The sequence below is a fragment of the Solanum lycopersicum genome, chromosome 10 (assembly GCF_036512215.1).
Source record: "Solanum lycopersicum chromosome 10, SLM_r2.1".
NCBI classification, from domain to species: Eukaryota; Viridiplantae; Streptophyta; class Magnoliopsida; order Solanales; family Solanaceae; genus Solanum; species Solanum lycopersicum.
Genome location: NC_090809.1, coordinates 15638817 through 15653997, shown reverse-complemented (window position 1 = coordinate 15653997; position 15181 = coordinate 15638817).

The following is a 15181-nucleotide window of genomic DNA, read 5'->3' as shown; positions in this document are numbered from 1 at the left end:
TGCATATTTGTGTTCTTATCTTGATCTCAAAATTTATATGTTCATAGCCAGAATATTCACGTAGCAACATCATACATACTTTTCATAACATAGCGTCACAACTTATAGGCTAACATAAACATTTTAGAGAAATCATGATTTTAGAAGACTCACCTCTTGTTTCCAAGAAACTTATTCATCATGCAATATTCATAATAATACTTAGTGAAATACCCAATCACATAATCAATAACAACTCATAAAATCATGTACAAGATATATGCATTGCGTATGAGAATGTAAACGGATCGTAAAAGACTTCATTAAACCTTATATTCTAACCCTAACGTTTTCACATTATCAAACACTAGAAACAACCCATTAGAAACCATCACTAAGAGAACGATCATGTATAAAACTACATTAAAACATTATCAATAAAATATTCAACGATTCGTGCGAAATTAACCATAGAAAATCTTTTTTGTTTGTTAAAAATCATAAATCTTGTGTTAGGAAGAAAATTCGTTTTGTAGAGTAAAAATCCTAGTATTTGAAGTTCTTGAAAAACATATCTTGAAAGTGCCTCTTCGGTAAATAACTCCCAAGAGTGAAAAACACATTTCTTATAAATGAAAAATACACAAAATCTGATTGGAAACTTCGAAACCTTCGTCTTCTTTCTTAAGTGTTTTCTTGTTCTACAATGGAGTTTTGAAAAAAGAGCATTCTTGAGAGATTAAGAGAATTTCGTGTAATTATCATTTGGGATGTGTAAAGGTAGTCTAAAACTGACCTAATATCCATATATAGAAGTCCCAAGAATTATCCTAAAGACCATCCACTTAAATTACCGAATAGGCGCCTCCTAAAATTACTACAACTAGGAGAACATTTCACTTAAGGTCTCGGTTTTTTGACTAGGATTTAAATGAATTAATTATGTAGATAATTTAGTAAATTAAGTGTCCTATGATAACTACTAAAGTACCCCTAAGTCGTTAAGACCATAACCAATCCCTTTGGACCATCCTAGAGTTAGTACTAGGATGTTTCTTTAGTTAGTTATTCTGCTAATGTCACCCGGTTAGGTCTTAGGATGTTGGGTACACTTGTTAATTTATTTTTATTAGTCCTAGGTAAGTTTTCTAGTTAGATAAGTTAGTTAAGGACTAGGACTAGTTAGGAAGTTTGGCCACATGTGGCTTGGACCGCCGTGCGCCTTACCCCTAACAACCCTAACTGAATTCTGTTGGGCTTGGTTTCTTGTATCTCGTCTTGCAGCACATGTTCTTGCGCATGTGTTTCTGCGCCCTTCTTTTTGTCAAAAAGATCCTCACTATAATCTTGGGCACTACATAATAAACATGATCATTTTAAATGGTTATGTGCTATGATACCTAGTCTTGACACATGGATGCCTCGTACCTAATGTGCATAATTAAGAAATTAATATTTTAGCTTAGTGTCTTCATTACAGGTACAATTCCTAAACATGCATGGATTGGGGAATTTGAACATCAAAGTGTATTATAAGTTACTAGTTAATACATAGAAATTGTCTAACACCGTTAATCCAATATTTTTTAACATGCCTAATATTACTAAGTCTTATGAATGACTCTACTTAGGGAAGTTGGTTGACTATGTGGACATGATCTAACCCGAAGGTAGTAAAAAAGATTTAAGTAATCTTGAAGAGGTTAATGATGGATGTTATCTTCCTGATTTACTTAAGTAAATCTTTTGGTAGCCTTTGGAAGGAGAATGTCATATCATCTATGTGTTTGTTTATTATGTGAGAATGAATCTATTATAGGAAGTCTATAGGATCTCTTGAGTGTGTGTAAGGGATTGCATGGTTGGTCGCTTCACAACTCACTCAAATTATACTTAGAAGCACCTTTGGTAAGAGAATATCATATTCTTATGTATGTATCTTGCAAGTGTGTATGTGACTCATCATAAGTAGTCTTCAAGATCATTTTGGCATGCCTTGAGAGGTTGTATGGGCAGTCTCTCTTTGTGTGACATAAGTGAGTCTTAGGATAGCTTTAAGTTTGATAATTACATGCTAGAAGATGTCTAAAGTGATGTGGAAGAACTTCACTGTGATACCACATTACGTTCACTGTTCAATGAAGTGAGTTCGCTGGAAAGTATTCCTAACCTTAGCTCTAACCTTAACCCTAAACCTAATCCTTAATCATAAACCCAAAACCTTATGCCCAACATATGAAACCCAAAAATTATATAATAAATAATAGTGTTTAAAACTCAAATGCTAAACCCTCAAAAATGAAACCTAAAAAAAACCTTGACACTGACCTTAACCCTAAATTCTAAGACAACAAAAAACCCTAAATCCAAATCACGAAAACCCAAAAATTAAACACTAAATCATAAATTTTAAACCACAAATCCTGGACCACAAACCCTAAAAACGAAAAAAACCAAAAACCCTAACTTTAACCTTAACCATAACCCTAACCCTAATCCATTAACCCGAAACCCCAAGCCCTAAATACCAAAATCGAAACATTAAACACTAAACCATTGATGATAAACCTCAAATCCTATACCCTAAACCTAAAAACCTTAAAAATATCAAAAACTCTAACCCTAAGCTTAACCATAAACTGTAAACCCGAATCCTAAGCCCAAAATATATAAACCAAAATGTTTAATACTAAACTATAAATTTTAAACCTCAAATGCTAAACACTAAACTATAAAACCTAAACAAAAACCTACACCTTAAACCTAACCCTAAACACTATTTTCGATAAAACCCCTAAGTCCAAATAATAAAAACCCAAACATTAGGCACTAAAGCATAGATTTTAAAACCTCAAATGTTTAACCCCAAACCATAAAACCTATAAAAACATACACCCTAACCCTAACCCTTCACTCTAAACTTTAAACCCTAAGTTAAAAAAAATATATAAGTCCAAAATATCAAAACCCAATAATTAAAAACTAAACCATTGTTATTAAACCTCAAATCCTAAACAATAAAACAAAAAATGTTAACATTAACCTTAACCCTAACCCTAGCCTAAAACAATAAACCTGAAACCCTAAGCCTAAAATACCAAAACCCAAACATTAAATGTTAAACCATAGATTTTAAATTTCAAATGCTAAACCCTGAATAATAAAACCTAAAAAAACCTATACCCTAACCCCAATCTTAACCCTAACCCTAAACCTTGAGTCCAAAAAAAATACTAATTCCAAATTTTGAAAACCCAAATATTAAACACTAAACCATAGATTTTATCCTCAAATCGTAAACCACAAACCCTTAAACATGAAATAAACCAAAACCCTAACCCTAACCATATCCTTCACCCTAACCCAAAACCATTAACTCGAATCCCTAAGACAAAAATACCAAAACCAAAACTTTAAGCACTAAATAATACATTTAAAACAAAAAAATCATAAAACGAAAACCTTAAATCTACAAAAATAATCTAAATCCTTACTCTTAACTTATCCCTAAGGCAAACCCTAACCCTAACCCTGTCCTTAACCTAACCCTAAATCCTAAACCCAAACCCAAAGGATAAAATACCAAAAACCTAACATTTAACCTTAGACCATATATATTACAACTCAAATTCAAAATCCTAAACCCAAAAAGAAACAATAACACTAATCCTATCCTTAACCTTAACCGTATCCCTAAACTATAAATCCATAACTCTAAGCCTGAAATATCAAAACCCAAACATTAAATACTAAACCATAGATTTTAGATCAAAAATGCTAAACCTTTAACCATAAACCTGATAAAAAATGCACCCTAAAAGAAATCATGTCCCTAACAATGTTATTAAACCCTAAACCCTAAACCATAAGTTGAAAAACAAAGCATAGTATAAACTACAATAACCCAAACATTTAACAGCAAACCATATATTTTAAACCAAAAATCCTTAATCCCAAAACCTAAATCCTAAAAAAACCCTAAACCCTACCATAACTCTATCCCTAACACAACTTGTAACCTTAACCCTATTTTTAACCCCAACACTAAATCCTAACCCTTAAACCCAAAGCCCAAATTACCAAAACCGTAACTTTAAACATTAAACCGCAGATAATACAATCCAAATCCTAAATCCTAAACCAAATAAAGTAAAAAAAACAAAACCTTTACCCAACAAAACCTTATTATTTACCCTAACACTAACCCTAAACCATAAACCCAAATCTCTAATCTCAAAGTACAAAAATCCAAACATTAGACACTAATCCATTGATTTAAAAAAACCTATACCCTAATCTTAACCTTAACCCTAACGTTGAACACTAAATCCTATATCTAAGTTCAAAAAAACTAAGTACAAAATACGAAAACATAATCATTAAATAATAAACAATAGATTTTATGCAAAAAATCCTCAAACCCGAAACCTAAAATAATAAAAAAATTATACGATAACCCTAACCCTATCCTAACACGAACCAGACCCTAAACCCTAAACCCAAAATAAAAAAACCCTTACATTAAACACTAATTATAGATATTACAACTCAAATCCTTAACACCAGACCCTAATACTTTAAAAACAACCTAGCCCAAACATTCAACACTAAACCATTGATATTAAACCTGAAATCCTAAATAGTAAATGGAAAAACCAAACCCTTACCCTAACACTAGCCCAAACCTTAACCATAAAAATAATGCTATATCATAAACCTGAAACCTTAAGCCCAAATTAACAAAATCCAAGCATTAAATAAAAAACCATAGAGTTTATACCTAAAATGCTAAACCCTATACCATAAAATCTAAAATAACCAAAACACTAACCCTAACCCTAAACCCTAAGACCAAAAAAACCCTAAGTCCAAATTGCGAAAACTCAAATATTAAAAACTAAACCATGAATTTTAAATTTAAAATCCTAAACTACATACCCTAAAAACAAAAACAAACCTAAACCCTAACCCCAACCCCAACCCCAACACTAATTCTACGTTTCACCATAACCCTAACCCTAAATCATTAACGTGAAACCCCAAGAGAAAAATACAATAACCAAAGCCTTAAACCCTAAACCATAGAATTTAAACCTACAATCCTAAACCCCAAAACCTTAAAAAAAACTTTAAACCCTAACCCTAGCCTATACATATCACAAACCCTAACCCTATCCTTAAACCTAACCCTAACCATACAATAAATCCTTGATGAAAATACCCTAACTTAGACATTAAACACTAAACCGTTGATATTAAATCTCAAATCCTAAACCCACAACCCAAAAGCCTACAAAACTCAAAACCCTAAACCTAACCTTAACCCTAACCTTAACCCTAACCCTATTCCTAAAACATAAAGAAAAACACTAAGCCTAAACTACCCAAACCCAAACATCAAATATTGAACCCTTGGTTTTTAACCTCAAATTCTAATCCCTAAACCATAAAACCTAAAAATAAAACCTACGTCCGAACACTTACCCCAAGACCAAAATACAAAAAACAAAACATTTAACACTAAACTATTGATACTTAACTTCAAAACCTTAAACCTAAACCCAGAAACCTAAAAAAACAAATACCCTAACCCTAACCCTAACCTTAAACCTGAAGCTAAAATACACAAATCCAAATATTAAGTACTAAACCATAGATTTTAAAACTCAAATGTTAAACCCTAAACCATTAAACCTAAAAAATCATACAAACTAACCTTAACCCTACACTCAAAACTCTAAACCCTAAGAAAAAAAAAGTATTCCAAAAAAACCATAAATCCTAAATACCAAAACACAATCATTAAATACAAAATCGTTGATATTAAATCTAGATAATGGAATCCTAAGCCCAAAAATTAAAAAAAAAACAAAAACTCCATCCCTAACCGTTACCATAACTCAAAACCATAGAGTCAAAACTCTAAGCCCAAAATACAAAAATACAAACATTAAATACTAAATCATTGATTTGAACCTCAAATTCTAAACCCTTAATTATAAAACATAAAAAAAATGTACCCTTAGACTAATCCTAACCCTAACCCTAACCCTAATCCTTAAACCCTAGGTCTAAAAAAAATTCTAAGTCTAGAATACAAAAACCCAAACATTAAACAGTAAAACATAGATTTTAAACCCCAAATTCTAAACCAGAAACCCTGATACCTACAAAAACCTAAACCCTAAATATAACCCTAACCCAAATCTTAACCCTAAACCATTAAACCGGAACCCCAAGCCTAAAATACCAAACCCAAAACCCATCCCTAACCCTATCCCTAACAATAACATTGACCCTAACAATATCCTGAACCCTAACAAAAAATCCTAAAAACTAAACACAAATCCCAAAATACCATAACCCTAGCAATAAGCCATAAAACATAAACTCGAAACTTTAAGCCTAAAATACAAAAACCCTTAACAATAAAACCTACAAAAAAGCTACACCCACACCCAAATCATAACCCTAACCCTAACATTGAACCCTAAATCCTAAATCTATGCTAAAAAAATAACCAAGTAAAAAGTATGAAAACACAACCATTATATACAAAAAAATGATTTATATAAAAAATGGTAAGCCCAAAAATCTAAAACCTACAAAAAAAATTATACCCTAAACCCTAAAACAAAAGCCCAAAATACAAAAACCCTTACATTAAAATCTAATATAGATATTACTACTCAAATTCTTAATCTCGAACCCGAAAACCGAAAAAATAACCTAAACTCTAAACCTAAATTAGAAGCCCAAAATATAAAAATCCAAACATTAAACACAAAACAATTGATATTATACCTCAAATCGTAAATCCTAAATGAAAAATCCTAAAAAAAACCAAACCCTAACCCTAATACTAGGACTAATAAACCCTAACCTAATGCTATATCATAAACCCTAAACCTTAAGCCCAAAATAACATAACCCAAACATTAAATAATAAACCATAGAGTTTAAACCTAAAATGCTAAACATTGAACCATAAACCTAAAATAACCAACACCCTAAACCAACCCTAAAGCCAAACACCAAAAAAAAAACATAAGTCCGAATTGCGAAAACAAAATATTAAACACTAAACCATAAATTTAATACTACAAATCCTAAACCACAAACCCTAAAACTAAAAAAAAAAACACATAAATACTAACCCAAACACAAACCCTATCTCTATCTTTAACCATAACCTAACCCTAAATCACTAATCCAAAACACCAAGACCAAAATACAAAAACAAAAACATTAAACACTAAACCATAGATTTTAAATTAATAATCCTAAACCCCAAAATCCTACAAAAATCCCTATACCATAACCCTAACCCTATACCTAACCCTAACCCTAACCCTAACCTTATCCTTAACCCTAACCCTAACCATAAAATAAACCCTAACATAAAATACCACAAACAAAACGTTAAACACTAAATCGTTGATATTAAACCTCAAATCATAAACCCTCAACCCAAAAGCCTAATAAACCCAAAACCCTAACCCTAATCCTCAACATTAAAGAAAAAATCCTAGACTAAAATACCCAAACCCAAACAATATATATTGAACCACAGATTTATCACCTTAAATACTAAACCCTGAACCATAAAACCTAAAAAAAAACTACGCCCTAACAATACTAAAAATCTAATCCCTTACCCCAACCTCAAAATATAAAAATCAAAACATTAAAGACTAAATCATTGATACTAAACCTCAAATCCTTAACCCTTAACCCAAAAACCTAAAAAAACCAATACCTTAACCCTAAACCCTAGCTAAAATACACAAAACCAAACATAAAATACTAATCCATAGATTTTAAACGTCAATTGTTAAATCCTAAACCATTAAACCTAAGAAATCCTACACCCTAACCCTAAATCCAAAACTCTAAATACAAAGTCCAAAAAATTATTCCTAAAAAAACCTAAACCTAAAATACCAAACCCCAATAATTAAACTAAAAAAGAATAATATTAAACCTGAAGTCCAGAATCCTAAACACAGAAATATTTTTTTAAAAAAAATCTAACCTTAAACCTAACCATATCACTAAACCCTAAACCCTTAACTACTAAACCATTGATTTTAAACCTCAAATTCTAAACCCTTAACCATAATACATAAAAAAGAAACCTACACCCTTACATTAATCCTTACCCTAACACAAACCTAAACCCTAAGTCCAAAAAAATTATAAGTCCAAAATTACAAAAAATCAAAGATTAAATACTATACTATAGCTTTTAAACCTCAAAACCTAAATACCAAACTCTTAAACATAACAAAAAAACTAAACCCTAACCCTAACACTAATCCTAAACAATTAAAGCGCAAACCCAAGTCTAAAATGTCAAACCCCAAAAATTAAACACTAAAGCGTAGATTTTAAACCAAAAATACAAAACATAAAAACATAAAACCAGAAGAAACTGTAAACCTAACCCTAACACTATCGCTAACAATAACCCTAACCCTAAGGCTATCCTTAACCTTAACCCAAAACCCAAAAAAACTAAACTTAAAGACAAAAATACTATAACCTCCTTGAACATCCTTATATCTTTTCAATTTAGCGATAAATAAAATTATAGTTACTTTGAATTGGTTAGTTTAGTTTATAATCTTTCTTGTAAAGGGATATTCTCCCTAATTTATCTTTTCTAGATACTAAGTATTGAGAGGAGTCCTTTCCTAAGGTGCTTAGTATTTTGGTTTCATCTTTTGTGTGAGGGGAGGAGTTGACTTCCTTTTTCGGAAGTTTATTCTAAACAATCTTAGGTTGGAATTAGGTTTATATCCCCCTCCTTGTATTTTGTCTTTGTTATTAATGATAAGGCCCGGGGGTGCTGCTCAGCCCCTACCCCTACAAGGGTAATTCAAATAATTAAAAAAAACATAGATATTACAACTCAATTCCTAAATTCTATACCACAAAACCATAAAGAAACCCAAAACCTTACTCTAACCCTAAACCATAAACCGGAAACCCTAAGCCCAAAATACGAAAAGATAAACATTAAATACTAAACCAAATATTTTAGACCTTAAATGCTAAACCAATAAGAATAAAACCTAAAAATCCTAAAGTATAAACATACCCCTAACTCTATCCCTTACTCGAACCCTAATCGTAACCCTAAATCGTAAACCCTAAGTCGTAAACCCAAAGACCAAAGCCCAAAATATAAAAGATTCTTACATTAAACACTAAATCTCAGTTAATACACTCAAATTCTTAACACCAAATCCTAACAAAACAACCATTATCCTATCCCTAACCTTTATTTAACCCTAACCTAAACCCTACCATAATCCCTAAACCCCAAGCCCAAAGTAACAAAACACAAACAATTAAAACTAAACCATTTATATTAAGCCTTAAATCCTAAAACCTAAACTTGAAAACCTTAAAAAATATACCTAACCCTAACCTTAACTTTAAACTTAATCCTAATCCTAACCCTAAACTATAAATCCGAATCCCGAAGCCTAAAATACAAAAACACAATCATTAAATAATAAATTATAAATTTTAAACCACAAATGCTAAATACTAAACGGTAAAAAATTTAAAAAAATACACCCTAACCCTAATCTTAAAGCTACGAATACCTAAACACTAAACCCTACCTCCCAAATAAACCTAAGTGCAAAATAAGAAAACCCACACATTAAACACTAAACCATTGATTTTAAACCTCAAGTCCTAAAAAAATCCCTAAAACCTAAAATAACCTAAACACTAACCCTAAGCCTACCCCAAACCCTAACCCTAACCTTAAGCCTAACCCTAATCCTAACCCTAAACCATTAACTCAAAACCTCAAGCCCAAAATAAGAAACTTGGTATGTTAAACACAAAACAATATATTTTAATCAAAAAATCCTAAACCCCATAATCTAAAACCTAAAAAATCTTAACACAAATAGAAACCTTACATTAACCTAACCGTAAACCCAAACCCAAATCCCAAAATAAAAAAACATTAATATTAAACACTAAGTACAATAAAATTGTAAGTACAAAATACGAAAACGCAAAAGTAAACACTAAATCATTGAATTTAGACCTCAAATCCTAAACCACAAACACTAAAACCTTAAAAAATATAAACAATAACTCTAACCCAAACAACAACTCTAACCCTAACCATATATCTAAATGTAACCTTAAACCCTAAACCGTAAAACAAAAGCCCAAAACGCTGAAACACTAACATTAAACATAAAATTATGGATATTAAATCTCGAACCCTAACACGTAAAACTAACCTAAACCCTAACCCTAACCCTAACCCTTCCATAAACCTTAAAACCCTAGACAAAAATATCAAACCATAACATTAAACATTAAACAATAAACATTAAACCATATATATTACAAATCAAATCTTAAATCCTAAATCCAAAAGACTAAAAAAAAACAAAACCCTAACCCTAACCCTAACCCTTAACCACAAACCCCAAACACTATCCCCAAATTACCAAAACCCAAACAAACTATTGATTCTAAACATAAAATAGTGAATCCTTAACCATAAACCTAAAAAAAACCTACACCCTAACCCTAAAATTAAATCCTAAACCCTAACCATAACTCTAAACCATAAACACAAAAACCTAAGCCCAAAATACCAAAACACAAAAATTATATACTAAATAATTGATTTGAAACATCAAATTCTACACCCTTAACCATAAAACATAAAAAAGAAACCTACACCCCTATAATAATCCTTACCCTAACCCTAACCCTTACCATAACCCTAAGTCCACAATAAATTCTATGTCCAAAATACAAAAACTCAAACATTAAAAATAAACTATAGATTTTAAACCTCAAATCCTAAAATACAAACCCTTAAACTTTTAAAGAAAAAAGAAACCCTAACCATAACATTTATCCAAACCCTAAGCGTAACCCTAACCCTAAACATTGTACCGAAACACCAAGCCTAAAATGTCAAACCCCAAAAATTAAACACTAAACTGTAGATTTTAAATCGAAAATACAAAACATAAAAACATAAAACCTGAAAAAACTCTAAAAATAAAACTAGCCCTATCGCTATCAATAACACTAACACTAACCCTATCCTTAACGGTAACCCAAAACCCTAACAACTAAACCTAAAGCCTTTTTGTGGAAATTATTCTCTCTCTAGATTTTCTCTCTCCTCTCAAATGCTCTCTCACAATGGATAGTAAATAGGCACGTAGGCGCACCGCCGCAATGGCGCGTGCGCCGCCGGTAGAGCTTAGACGGTGCCAAATAAAATCAATCAGGAGAGCACTTAAAAGGGCAACAAATGCCACTACAGCACGCACCATGATCCATCTCACAGCACCACAAATTCTTAAAACACAGACACGATAAAGACTGCATTATCAGAAATGGAGTTTGATGAAGAACGTGAAATCATTTCCCAAGGAAATTCTGAGTTACATCGAGAAGAAAGAGTTATTGAAATGGATTCCCCTCATCAAGATCTATAACATAGTCAAAAATCAATGAATTCCATCGTTGCGATTGATAAAAATCGAAAGGCGACTTTCAAAGGAATCGTGAGTGCATCGTCTGAGTTGCGCACCCAAATTCGATCGTTTTTTATTCAAATTCATAATGTTTCAACCATTGTTTTTTGTTATCCTAGAGATAAGGTCCATCTCACTCGAATTTAAAGTTAGATGGACGGTGAAACCGCCGGCTGGGAGATTTTTTGCAAAAATAGAGCGCCAAATATTGGAAATCGTAGATATTCATCGGAGAGAACTGACTCTCAGGCCGAGAATATCCATCTAACTGATATTTCCAACCAACTCAAGGGAAAAATCAAAAATTACAATAATTGAACCTCTGCCACTAATCCTAAGTAAAAATCGCAATATGAAAAACAAGAAAGTGAGGGGCGAACCCCATGCTTTATCGAAATGCAGGACAAAGAAACATTGTTGAGGTCTCCCAATTAATCGAAACAAACATAAAAAGGAGAAAGAAAGGAAATACAACATGGGGAAAACTCAATGGAGCAATATGACAATACCAAGAACGCGTTGAGGAAGCATAGAACATCATCATCAAATGAAACAACATCATCTGCCTTTTCATTTGGCATTGTAGGTAATTCTTCTTTCCAAACTCCCCACTTGAATGCAGGTAATTCACAAACCATAACTACCGAAGATGCCAATGGCAAAGAACATGGGAAGTTACAAATGCAAAGGCAAGAACACTCTAGCCGAAAACTTGAGCACTCAGACAGGGAATCGCAGTAGACTAGTAGTGCTGACGGAGGCAAGCATAGCTCAGAGTAGTTTCAAGGGAAGGATGGGATGCAAATTGATCAGGCTAGCAATACCTACAATCAAGGAGAAAGCATCCCATAAAACTAAACCAATCAAACAATGTGTAATATCACAACAACTTCGAAAAATTATCAAGTAACTACTCCAGGTATGAATCTAATCCTCAATCTGATAGAAGTAATAAGCAGGATACTAATGTGGTTCAGGTAACTGCTAGAAATTCTAATAGACAATAGCCGGGTCAAAATACCAACAATGTAAAAAATGGGATAAATTAAAAACTAGCAACCTATATAGTTGTGAAATCATTTCCTGCAAGATTGAGATATAACCAAGCAAAAAATCAAATCCCAATTCTCTTGAATGATCCAATATATACTGCTAGAAAAGGTTTTCTTGTTGTACTTCTGGAAGAAAATGATTATTATGTGAAATATGCGGAAGTTTGTAAATATACTCTTGTGGGAATGTTTAGGAATACAATGCCGAAAATAGAGCTGCTTAGAAAAAGCATCACCCTCCAAATTCAACTTATGGGGAGTGTGAAGATCACACACTTTAATTCTAGGCATCTGTATATTGACTTAGACAATGAGTTTTACTACCAAATTGTTTGGACAAAACATAGGATGAATATTGAGAGAAAAGTGATGAGAATCCATGATTAGACCCCGTATATTACCCAGAGGAAGAAAACCCTATATTTCCCATAAAGGTGGCTATTCCTGGACTCTCTTGGCACTGTTACAATAAGGTGTTATTGACTACTATTTTGGAATCTATTAGGAACGTACTTTTCTTGACGCACAAACCTCCCAAAGGACTAGAGGTAGCACTACTTGAGTTAAAGTTCAAATGGATCATACAAAATATAGACCTTCTCACGTTTGGCTGGGATTTAAAAACTCAAACCCAACAAAGGAGGATGGTTAAAGGTTCAATATGAGGGGATTCATAATTATGGTTTGTACTTTAAGAATCAAGGCCATATGGAAGAGGAATGTACTATCAAGAGGAGGGAGGATGAGTTCAATAAAAGAATGGAGTTAGAAAAGAAAAAAAATACAAATGAGGCAACTTCAAAGACATAAAATCAGCAGAAAAGGGAGGAAAACTAGAATCAGTCAAGGAAACAACTTACAAGAAATCAACATAGGAAAACCACCTTCAATTATAATAAACAAGGCGAGCAGGTAGAGTTGCAGGAATAAAAGTGGCATACACAAAGAATTAAACAACATAAAAATCACGAAACTACTAAATCCAAGTCTGTTTGGAGACAAGTTTCACCACAAACACAAAAAATAAGGGACAACAGCAACAGGGACAGGAAACAACAGATACGACTAATATACCAACTCCATATATTTTCTCTAACCTTGAAATACAATAATGGCAAAGGACAGACAATAATATGGAGGAGCACAGCAGTAGAGAAGAAACATAACAGAATCAGCAAAAAAAGGGGCTAATAACAGTTCGCCTGGCACAAAAAGAAACAACATAAACAAGGAACAAAAGCAGCACGCTGCTGTAGATTACAATCACAAGAGCACATGTGTTTATTCAATGCTCCGAAGACCCAATTCCCCCAAAATTACTATTATTGATGATGGTTTTATTGAAGTAGTTGTTGAAGGTATGGATGGGGGTGTCAGGAGAAAACCACTAAGTTGCAGGATCGAGTTACCAAAGGGGGGTTTTTGCCTGATGTTCTGCATGAGGGGTTGGTTGACCATAGGACTGACTTTAGAGCGTGTGATAGTCTAAAAAACATGCAGCAACAGGGGGAGAAACAACAACATCAATGTTTGAACAGATATAACAAAAAACAAGATTTAGAAAATAATAATAAAAAACAACAGTCTGAAAAAGTGGAAAATAGAGATAAAGGGAAACGGGTCGCTACTTCTACTCCAGTAAGCACCCCTAAGAGTAAAATCAAGACAAGTAAACAGAAAAAGGGATGTTTCTAAAAGGAGACAATATAAGCTACAACCAATGACAGTGATCTAGGACAAGAAAAAAGGGAGGAATAATGCAACAAGTTTGTTATGATGGATGATAATAAATTATTAGATATCCTCCCTCTCCAAGCTCAATATATGAATCCACCATCAGCTAAACCAGCAAACAAGAGACATTGTAAGATGGATACAATATCACTTTTTGATTAGTATATAGTGGATAATTCTGAGGATGGGCTTGATAGGGACGACCATTCTCTAGATGAACCTAATGAATATTATGAGACTATTGAGGCTCTTATTAAGTTCTTTAGTCCTCATAATGATCAGGCCTCAGAGGAGGAGATTAAAAGGTAGCACAAATTCAATACTTATCCCCTAGAGGGTTTCAATATGACAAATTCCATTTTAGGAAACAAGATGTTAAGACTGTCACTGCTGGTAGACCTAACAACAGACTTTTTTCCTCTAGATCTTCCAAATGATTAGTACAATCAGTTTGAATGTGAGTGGGATCAACACCCAAGAGGTGTTGGAGAGACTAAAGATGCTTAGAAAGATTCACCAACTATCTTTTATCACTATTTTTGAATCATTGTCTGATTGTGCATGTTCAAAGCCTTAAGGACAAATTAAACATGGAAAATGCTACTAGTAACTGTAACAGTAAAATTTGGGTTTTTTGTAGCAATGATATTGACTGTAATATTCTTGATGTTCATGAACATCAAATAACTTGAAAAATGAAACACAATAAATTACAATATCAATTTACTAGTACCTTTTTATATGCTAAATGCAAAGATTTCCTCTAAACACTTCTTTGGGACAAAACGATTCAGCAAGCTACTTTGAATGATAACCCTCTGTGTATACTGTTGGCGATTTCACTATCATAACTTTTGTGGAGGGAAAACATGGAGG